The sequence below is a fragment of the Zingiber officinale genome, chromosome 9A (assembly GCF_018446385.1).
Source record: "Zingiber officinale cultivar Zhangliang chromosome 9A, Zo_v1.1, whole genome shotgun sequence".
Lineage (NCBI taxonomy): Eukaryota > Viridiplantae > Streptophyta > Magnoliopsida > Zingiberales > Zingiberaceae > Zingiber > Zingiber officinale.
The window spans coordinates 47,603,353-47,612,027 of NC_056002.1; the positions used below are offsets into that span (position 1 = coordinate 47,603,353).

The 8,675-nt window shown below is 37.1% G+C and overlaps 1 non-coding gene across 1 annotated transcript; it reads right to left on the reverse strand.

The window, feature by feature from the left end:
- Positions 1 to 7,996: 7,996 nt before the first annotated feature.
- LOC122022140 lies at positions 7,997 to 8,102 on the reverse strand. Its single transcript, XR_006122870.1, has one exon. It is a non-coding gene; the product is annotated as a small nucleolar RNA R71 (small nucleolar RNA).
- Positions 8,103 to 8,675: the final 573 nt, after the last annotated feature.

Below are 8,675 nucleotides of genomic sequence, written 5' to 3' on the forward strand. Positions count from 1 at the left end.
TTTGGTAGGCTAAAAATTAAAAGGGCACCTATTATTATTATTTTTGTTAAAAGTGCATCCTTTTTTTTTTTTTTTAAAATAGCAAAATAGTAGTTCTTATTCTAGTAGTGTTGTAGCAAATCATGATGTAGTTGTAACTTGTAACCAGAGTAAAATTATTTTAAGTTTATTAAAATTGCTTCTATTATATTAAAATATTCGTTATTATTTTTGTTAAAATTATCTACACTTAATTAAAATTGCTTTAACTTATCAAAATTAGATCAACATTATTACGTTGTGTAGTAATTTTAAAAAAGCTGAATTGATTTATTTTAATACGTTATAATAGTTACCTAATTGCTATAATACTATAGTATATCAAAATTAGATCAACATTATTACGTTGTGTAGTAATTTTAAAAAAGCTGTATTAATTTATTTTAATACGTTATAATAGTTACGTAATTGCTATAATAGTATGGTACAAGTGTATTTTTTTAGATGAGAAGTATATTAGAATAGCGATTTAACCTTTTATATATATATATAAAAACATACTTTTCATGAAAATAATAACATGAGGTATTTTATTAAATTTTTGGCCAAAAATAAATTTAAAATATTATTTTTTTTTATAGAATTGTCATTGTGTTATCATTAGTCTCAGATATCCTTTATCAATTCTTCATCTATTTAATTTTCTAAAAAACAAATTTAAACCTATCCAGTTTTTTTAAAACGTATATATTTTGAAGCAAGTTAAATTGGTAGGACCTCATTGATACTGGATGAGGTCAAACGAAGTTCAATCAATCAAGCAATTTTAATGATAAGAGAATTGGATTTAGTTTTTTTAGTTGACATTATATATTTAGTTTACTCTGATAAATTTTGAGAATGATTGACTCATTCCATCGACCAATAAGATAAATTGGATCTACTCGAACGACCCATTGAATGGTTGAGTGAGTTAAATGGTCAATTAATAGAAGAGTATATTTTATTATTATGAAAATTTATATTGCAATTGTCTATAAATCAAACATTGAGAAACGCCATACTCCTATTGTAAGATATCTAAGTCAAATATTAGATGCAAAAATTCCTTTATTCTTTTAGCAAATAGCTTAATTTAAAAATCAAGTTGTTTCCTCAAATTCGTATTTAATTTAATTGGTATCGATATTTTTAAAGAAAACAAAAATATTTGATGTTGTTAATGACAACCGAAACAATTTGATATAATAATTAAAAATTAATTTCTGACAAAATGGAGTTTTTTAAATATTTCCAAAATAGCTTGCGACAATTTACTATTTTGCAGAAAAGGGTAATTATCTGTTTTATGATAGGTTTTAATTTTAAATAAAATAACTTAATTTTAATTTTATTTCACTAAATGTTTTCTAATAGAATCAAATTAATCAATTTTGAATTTTTAGTTATTTCAACAAACTGTATGATGAAATTAAATTAATTACTTTTAAATTTATACTAAATGAAATTGATCAAACTAATTTCGTATTTTATTTATTTATTTGTACATTACTCAACCTGAATCGAACTATTTAGTAAAATACTAGTGGTTTTTTTTCGTGTATATATATAATTTAAATGTTTGGGTTTTGCCTCCTAAAGGTGACGAAGTTTGCCTACCAGGTAATTTTAACATTTTAGAAGAATAAAAATTTGTTCTAATTAGTAATCAATTGCTTTTCTAATTAATTTTTACATTTTAGAAAAAAGAACTTGTTCTAACCAATTGGTTTTCCAACAAATCTAAGTATTAGAATGGAAACTTCTCATATATTTAAGGACATTTGCCCTAAAAGTCTTCCAAGTTCTGTATGTGTTAGATATATATGAATGAAGAAGAGGTGGAAGAGAGAAGAAGGTTCATTATGAATAGGACTTAGTTCCACATTGGGAGTCTTAAAGTATTTTGGTTAGTTTATATTGATTCACATATTTTGATGATGTGAATAAATGCATGGGGAGACGCTTTTTCTCACGAGTGGGTGCGTAGGGGGGGGGGGGGGGGGCAAATCTAGGGCTTTGATGGTATTAAAGCAAGTTGACTCGTGTGTGAGCACGACTTGTGCGCATAAAATGTCGGACAAAAAAATTGTTTAGGCTAACGCTCAAAAAAATTGAAGCTCTCCACCTACGCTCCTTTCTCCTCTGTCGTGCATTTCTTGCTCAACGGAGAGTCCGTGATAGTAGTCGGATACCTCTCAGTTCGCATTGACCATCAGTGCTTGGTGGGAATCATGGTTCACTATTTTATCTTGGGGAACAGACGATTCGAGAAAGCCTCAAAGCACAACCGAAGGTGGGACGAATTTGTTTTAAGGAAATTGCTTATCGCAGGCCTCGGTTCACACGTGCGGCCACTCGCATCACCCGCTCGGTTGTTTCATTCGTCCGATAGAAGCTCGCTTGGCCTCTCTGCTCGGCCGACCTCAAGCTCACCCGGTCGGCCTCTCGCTCGACCACTCATTCAGTTCACTCGACCGCTCACTCAGTTTGATCGACCGCTTGTTCGCCTGGTCACTTGGCTTTCGCTCGGCCGACTGTACACTCGCCCGGTCACCCGTTCGTTCGACCGCCCTTTTTCTCATTCGGTCACTCTGTTGCTTTGCTCGACTGGCCACTTGTCTACTTTGCCCGACCGACCACTCGCTTGACTTGTCTGCTTCGTTGACCGACCACTCGCTCGACTTGTTTGCTCACCCGACCGGCCTCTCGCTCGGCTTGTCTGCTCACCTGACCGACCTCTCACCCAGTCGGCTGCTCTATCCGGTTGAACTTGCTCGACCTTAATACCTGGTCGACCAATCTATTGCTTGCCTGCCCGACCCATCAGTCATCTCAAACTTTGCTGCTCGGACTTGGAGCTTAGTCTGCACTCAACAATTTGTAGAAACCAGCTTCTGCTGGTAGTCTGAGATTATCAGCTCAGGTCATCTTTACAGATAAGTTAAATTTAATTTCATGTAATTTAAATTTGGTAAAATCCCAAATATCTTCGGCAAATTGTTTTCTTTAACAATTTTGAAATAGAGTCAACTCAGTTGAGATGGTCATAGAACAAAATGTTGAGATACAACAGACTCAACACATGAAGGCCCCATTCGCCCCGATTAGAACTGTGCCAATCAATTATAGGGAAAAGCCAGAGAAGTTCAGTGGACTGAACTTCAAGAGATGGCAGCAGAAGATGCTCTTCTACTTGACCATGCTCAATCTGGCTCGGTTCTTGACCGAGGACCCTCCCAAGCGTGCTGAGGATACTGATGTGTGACCATCAGTGTAGTGGAGGCATGGACTTATTCTTAGTTCCTTTGCCAAAGTTACATCCTTAATTGCCTTGTCGACTCGTTGTATGCTGTGTATAACATAAAAAGAACGGCTAAGGAGCTGTGGGAGTCCCTGGACAAAAAGTACAAGATGGAGGATGTAGCGGTCAAGAAGTTCATCGTGGGTCATTTCCTGGACTACAAGATGGTTCTCCAAGACGGTGATCAGCCAAGTCTAGGAGCTTCAGGTGATCTTGCATGAGATCCACTCAGAAGGAATGGTTCTGAGTGAAACCTTCCAGGTGGCTACTATCATTGAGAAGCTATCTCCAGGTGAAAGGACTTCAAGAACTACCTGAAGTACAAACGGAAGGAGATGAATGTGGAGGAACTCATCGTTATACTTCACATCGAAGAAAACAACAAGAGTTCAAAGAGAAAGTTATTCTCTCAGGCTACTGTGAAAATCAACGTGGTCGAGCATGGTCAAAGCCCAAAGTGGAAGAACCCTAAATCATCCAAAATGGGACCCAGAGGAGGAATCAGTAAGAAGAAGTTCTCTGGGAAGTGCTTCAACTGTGACCGAGTGGGTTACAAATCTTCGGAATGCAGAAAGTCGAAGAAGAAGCAGGAAGCCAACCTAAATGAGGCACCAGAAATGGATGACCTCTGTGCTGTGGTCTCTGAGTTAAACCTGGTTGGTTCAAACCCGCGACAATGGTATATTGATACTGGAGATACTAAATATGTGTGCTGCAATAAGGAGCTGCTCCACAACTTCGAAGAAGTCATTGGAGACAAGCTGTTATAGGGAACTCAGCAACCTTGGACATCAAGGGCCAAGGAAAGGTGGTACTGAAGATGACCTCAGGAAAGGACCTTACTTTGAACAATGTGTTGTATGTTTCGGAGATTTGGAAGAATCTAGTGTCCGGATCACTATTCAGCAAGCATGACTTTTGCATTATTTTTGAGTTAGACAAGGTTATACTGTCTAAGAATGGAATGTTTGTTGGAAGAGACTATGTATCTGATATGCTGTTTAAGCTCAATGTAATAACCATTAGGCCTAAGATAAATAAAAAAATGAAAGTTCTTCCACGTATATGCTTGAGTCTTCATATTTGTGGCATGGTAGACTAGAACATGTTAACTACGATGTGTTGTGTAGATTAATAAATATGCAAAGCATACTTGCATTCCATCTTGACCTGAAACACAAGTGTGAGATTTATGTTAAAGCAAAAATGATAAGGTCATCCTTTCAACTTATTGAAAGAAGCAACGAACCACTCGGGCTAATTCACATCGACGTGTGCAATCTCAAAGGTACACCAATATGTAATGAGAATAAATATTTCATCACTTTTGTAGATGATAATACAAAATACTATTATGTGTATCTTCTCAAAAGTAAGAATAAAGCTATAGAAAAATTTACATTATATAAAAATGAGATTGAAAACCAGCTTAATAGAAAGATTAAGGTGATTAGAAGTGACCAAGGCGGTGAATATGTATCACTGTTCGCTGAGTTGTGTGCTGAACATGGGATCAAACATGAAATTACAGCTCCTTATACTCCTCAACAAAATAGATTTGTTGAACAAAAGAATCAATCTCTAAAAGAGATAATGAATGCTCTTCTATTGAGCTATAGACTGCAGAGTTCATGTGAGGGAAAATTATGTTAACAGCTAATTTCCTTTTAAATAAGGTGTCCCGAAAGAAAATAGGTAAGAGTCCTTATGAGTTATGGAGTGGAAGACAACCATCCTACAAATATTTATGAATGTTGGATGTCTTGCCAAAGTATTGGTGCCTGATCCGAAAAGGATTAAGATAGGATCAAAGACTGTTGATTGCATATTTATTGAATATGCACAGAACAACAGTGTGTATCGATTTTTTGTGCATGAGTCACAAATATCGGAGATACACAAGAACTCGATAATAGAATCGAGAAATGCCTCGTTCTTCGAACATGTGTTTCTGTAGAAGACCCGAGAGGATGCTAGCTCCTTAAAGAAGACATATGAAACATAAGGTGAAGATGATGATGAGGAACTAGTGGAGGTTGAGCTTAGACAGAGCAAAAGAGCTCAGGTAGAAAAATCCTATGGATCGAATTTTATCATTTTATGTTGGAAAGTGAACCCCGAAGTTACTTAGAAGTTGTAGGCTCTTTTGATGTACCTCATTGGAGAGAGGCAATGATGTGCGTAGATTTTATATACTTTTATGCATGTTTTGATGCACATTTACATACTTTGAGCATGCTTGATCTATGCATTTTTGTACTTCCAGTCTTCCTTTTAGCATATTTACTCTTTTTGTTCGGAGATCTGCTTTTGTGCATTTTCTGTATACAGGAGTTGAATTCGGTGAAGATTCTGCATTCTTGGATAAAACTTATGAGCTAAGCAAGCGAGAAAGCACCTGGATGTGTACCAGACACGGCCTTGCATTGGTAGGGAGCTCTGGCCGTGTGGAGTTCAGAGGCCGTGTGACAGCAACAGCAAAGGAAGAAGTCCAGGCCGTGTGAACCTCACACGGCCGTGTCAAGTTTTGAAGCAAATCAGAGTTCAATCCTTACATGACCGTGTGGATCTACATGGCCGTGTAAGGTTTCCAGAAACTAAGAAGACCCTGGCCGTGTGCACCACACGGCCGTGCAGGGTTCCTAGAGCATAAAAGTGTTCTGGCCGTGTGCACCACACAACCGTGCCAAGTTTCCAGAAGCTGGGGCAGTCTAGGCCGTGTGGATCTACACGGCCGTGCTTGGAGGTCTTGAAGAGAGTTGTCCACGGCCGTGTACCACACACGGTCGTGTATAGATGGCAGAGAGGGGAAAGGCTCTGGCCGTGTGAACCTCACACGGCCATGCCTTGGGGCCGTGTGGCGTCCAAAATCTTCCCTCTATTTAAGGCCTCCTTGGAGATTTGAAAGGGGATCTTCTCCCCTTTGGGAGAAAGCAAGATTTGGTGGATTCCTCTCATTCTTAGGAGGATTTTTGGGCAATCTAAAGGGAGATCTTGGCGAATTCGACTCCGGAAGCTAGAATTGGATCCGAAGATGGAGTTATATTGTAGATAAGTTTTCTTTCTTTCCTCTTCTTGGATTGGGATTGAAGAATGCTTGTAATCTTCTTATCTTTGGTCTTCTTCCTTCGTTTTATGGAGTAGATCTTGTTGTTCTAGGATGGAGAGAGTATTTGTGAGATAAATTGATGTAAACTCTTGTGGATTTGCCATTTCTTGTTTTCTATGATATTGCCTAGTTTGTATCGATTGGATCTTGAATAATTAATTGTAATTAGGGCTTAATTCTCATTCTTGATTGATCGTTTGGATATCTTATAGACTTTGTAGGGATAAACCCTCACTCGATTTTCTGAGGGATCCACGTGACAGGTGCAAGCCCGTGTAAGGACGTTTGGGGGATAATCTTGAAGGGGAAATGAGAATATTCAAGAGGGGTAGGATAGATTTTATGATTCAATCCTTGTATCTTTATGGGTTAAGAAGCTATGAACTTCTATGTTGATATCCGAGGGAAGCATAGTAATAGGTGCAATCCTGTGTAAGGACAATGTAGGTTCATATCTAATTGATTACATTTAGGTATATTTTTCAGTCCTAAGCCGGTGATCTATTGCAAGAGAGAACCGACAACCTTCTACAATTATTAGACAATTGAGAAATAAGAATTGGTAAACCATATACATTCAAGAGATCTTACAAAGAAACCAAAACTCCTAGAACCTCCCTTTATCATAACTCAAACCCCCAAATTCTTGTTTGTTAGTCTTTCATTTTAGGTTTGTTTTTCATCCTTAGCATTTGAAACCAATTGATTAGTTGTTTAGCTAATTCGCTTTGAGATATTTCTAGTGCTTATTCCAGTCCCTGTGGATACGATAATCTTTTATATTACTTGCGGAACGTAATAAGTTTTTGGCACCGTTGCCGGGGACTGCGCTATAACATTGGAAATTATCAATTGAGTTAGACTAAACATAACATTTTTATTTTTTTTTATTTGCATATTTTTAACTAATCTCTAGTTTTGTGTTTTCATTTTCCTGTATACTTTCTAACTTCTTGGAAACTCTTTTGTAGCAATTTTAATTCTTCATTTCTTTTGTTTTCTAACATTCCAATCTTACTTTTCTCTGTTTTAAATTTCTTTGTTCGATTTAGTTTTTATTGCAATCTTGTTCTTGTGTATGCGAAGATCTAACTTTGCAGGAGAACTTTTTCCTCTTGACCCTGAAATTGATAGAACATTTCATAGAAGAAGAATTCTGCAGAGACAAATTGAAGAACAAGAGCATTTGAACATGACTAATAGACCACTAAAGGATTATGCAGCACCTTATGCTAGGGGTTTTAGATCTAGTATTTCAAGACCCTCAGTGGAGGCAAATAATTTTGAGATCAAACCTGCAATCATTTCCATGGTGCAGCAAAATCAATTTGGTGGAGGACCACATGAAGACCCTAATCAACACTTAGAGGTCTTTTATGAAATATGTGGGACAATGAAAATGAATGGTGTTCCTTCTGAAGCAGTGTGGTTATTATTATTTGGGTTTTCTTTGAGAGATAGGGCCAAGCAATGGTTGAATTCTTTGGCTCCTAACAGTATCACCACCTGGGAACAATGTGAGCAACAATTCCTTGATAAGTTCTATCCCCCAAGTAAAACTTCTCATATGAGGAATTTGATTGCAAGTTTCAAACAAGCTGACTCGGAATCTCTATTTGAAGCTTGGGATAGATACAATAGTATGCTCAGACAGTGCCCTCACCATGGTTTGGAAAGATGGTTAGTGTTGCACACTTTCTATAATGGTATTAATTATCATACCAAAGTGTCCCTTGATTCAGCTGCTGGAGGGACACTCATGAATACAAATTTGGATGAAGCTGAGGAAATCATAGAGAGTGTAGCATAAAATCATCATCAATGGGCAAATGAAAGAAGTGGTGGTCATTCTTCAATAAACCCAATAACAAAAGCATCAGGAAAGTTTGATGTTGATGCAGTGACTTTATTGGCTGCAAAACTTGATGCTCTTACAAAGAAATTTGAGAATATGGGGACTAGTTCAAATATGGTAAATGCCATTGCTGTATCTTGTGAAGTATGTGGGAGTTCAGAACATTCAAATGACTCATGTCCATTGGGAGCTATCACTGCACAAATTAATCAATTGGAGCAATGCGATGCAATCATGGGTTTCAATCAAAGACAGAACAACCCATACTCAAATACTTACAACCCTAGATGGAAAAATCATCCAAATTTCTCTTACAGAAATAATAAAGATCAAGGACCATCTATGGGGGCAAGACCAAATTTTCAATCTGGGCAACAAAATTTCCAGCA